The 2500-nt window shown below is 48.0% G+C and overlaps 1 pseudogene; it reads left to right on the forward strand.

Annotated features, from left to right (window-relative positions):
- Nucleotides 1-947: 947 nt before the first annotated feature.
- Nucleotides 948-2500, forward strand: part of LOC127623989 (bromo adjacent homology domain-containing 1 protein-like) — a 10427-nt pseudogene continuing 8874 nt past the window's right edge.

Consider the following 2500-nt stretch of genomic DNA (forward strand, 5'->3'; position numbering starts at 1 on the left):
AGATTACACTGGAAACTCTGTATGTTTCGTGCTATAGATTCAAAAGAACCGGTTCATAGGAGTCATTTGTTCGGGAATCAGCCTTCACTGTAAACTCTGTATGTTTCATGCTGTAGATCCAATAGAACCGGTTCATAGGAGTCATTTGTTCGGGAATCAGATTACACTGGAAACTCTGTATGTTTCATGCTGTAGATTCAATAGAACCGGTTCATAAGAGTCATTTGTTCAGGAATCAGATTACACTGGAAACTCTGTATGTTTCGTGCTGTAGATTCAATAGAACCGGTTCATAAGAGTCATTTGTTCAGGAATTGGACTACACTGGATACTCTGTATGTTTCGTGCTATAGATTCAAAAGAACCGGTTCATAAGAGTCATTTGTTCAGGAATCAGATTACACTGGAAACTCTGTATGTTTCATGCTGTAGATTCAAAAGAACCGGTTCATAAGAGTCATTTGTTCAGGAATCAGATTACACTGGAAACTCTGTATGTTTCATGCTGTAGATTCAATAGAACCGGTTCATAAGAGTCATTTGTTCAGGAATTGGACTACACTGGATACTCTGTATGTTTCGTGCTATAGATTCAAAAGAACCGGTTCATAAGAGTCATTTGTTCAGGAGTCAGATTACACTGGAAACTCTGTATGTTTCATGCTGTAGATTCAATAGAACCGGTTCATAAGAGTCATTTGTTCGGGAATCAGACTACACTGGTCACGCTGTGTGTTTAGACAGTGTTTTAGGTTGTGCTGCCGCTAGATCGCTATAGGAAAGTCTGTCGGAGTATCTTGGTGCATGTGTTTTTTTAGATAGAACCCATTCTTAACAAGAACTGGTTCTTGGTTCCCAACCCTAGCGATGTGACCGAATTGAGTAAAGTTGACCTTTCTACAAATATGCATTGACATGTACTTTGCAATCATGAGTGATTACATCAGTCAGTGTGAACGCTCCTTAAACCAGTTCATGAGTATTATCATTGTAATTTAAAATCATTTTATCCCATAGGTGTTCTCAGGAAGCATGTGATGACCCATGTTTGGAAAAAAGGTTCCCTCACCGAGTATCATGGTGAGGGGCGGGGCCACATAGAGAGGAGGTTACATGGTGAAACTGTGGGTGGAGTCTGGCCCGCGTGTTTATTGCGAGAAGGCAAGACCAAGGACATGGCGAGAAAAGTCAAGCCAAAACATTCAATGAAAATGGGTCAAACTAAGAAGGACATATCCAAGAGAGAGCGGAGAACGGAGCGCCATCGGAAACTTTACCCATTACGGCGAAAGGGTGGCACTACAGAGAACAAGGCTGTGCGTTGTCATGTTCTGCTTACTCGTCTAGACGTTTGGGAAGAAGAGCGACAACAAGTGTAAGGCAGATCCAGCGCACAGAACAAAACCAAAATCACACAAGCAAGCAAAAAGCAAGAGGGAACTGCTGCACGTATCCACCAAAACCGTAGAAGAGGCCGCCATTGATAAACCTTTAACTCAGGAGCAGCGCAAGCGTAGACTAGCCTCTCTCAACGCTGAGGCCGTCAGCGGTCTGCTGCTTGAGACAGCGGATGGACCACCTGGTGCCAAGTATGCCAAGAAGCGAGGAGTTGGTACCACTTCTACCGAACACATAAAGACTTGCCCGAAGTCTGAGACATGCCACAATCCCAAGCAGATGAAGAAAGCCGAGGCAGAAGAGAAGGATGGACTCGGCCTGTACGCTCCCACGCCCAAGCGCTTAGCCGGACTCAACGCTGCTGCTCTCCTGAAGCTCACAAGCTCAAGCGGCAGGAAAGAAGCAGTGGCTAAAAGCGGACACTAGGGGTGTTTGTGCTTCAGGGAAGCGTCCGTACAGCGCCAGCCCAAAGTTCAAAGCTGTAAGCGGCCTGTGCTGAAAAGCGGCTGTGGCGTGTACAAGAGTAGAACCGTAGAGTTGAACCTGAAGTATGAAGGGTCTCCGGAAAGCCATCGCTAACCAAACCAGGGTACCAGTCCTGTAGTATGCTGGGATATCCCTTAAAAGCCGTCAAAGAGGAACAGGTGGAGGCAGAGCTGAGTCCGTACTTCTGCTGTCCACCGGAAGGTTCGGTAGAGTACTGCCACCGGTTGGCACTCTTCCTCGGGCAACAGGCATATGGCGAGGCAGAGGACGCCCGTGACCTCGGTCAAACATGACCCTTCACTGGCACACCCCACCCTCACCCTCAGTGCCCATCCGTGCCTGTGTGCAGATCCATGTTACTGTAGTTACTACGTCCACATCGCTCACACTGGGCCACCAGCAGCCAGTTTGAGCTCGCAACCACTACCCTCGCGCGCACAGTCCCTTTTGCCCTCGCGGGTTTCTGGATCCAAGCTGCTGCCCCCTCTGTGCCACATGCCTCAGGTATCCCACACCACGCCTTCTGTAACTCAGTAGGGTCACCCTGCTACCGCGAGGCCTGTACGGTAAACCGGTACACCTTTAGCGCCATGCCACGGTCACCAGCAGGGTGTGC

Source organism: Xyrauchen texanus, chromosome 30 (assembly GCF_025860055.1).
Source record: "Xyrauchen texanus isolate HMW12.3.18 chromosome 30, RBS_HiC_50CHRs, whole genome shotgun sequence".
Lineage (NCBI taxonomy): Eukaryota > Metazoa > Chordata > Actinopteri > Cypriniformes > Catostomidae > Xyrauchen > Xyrauchen texanus.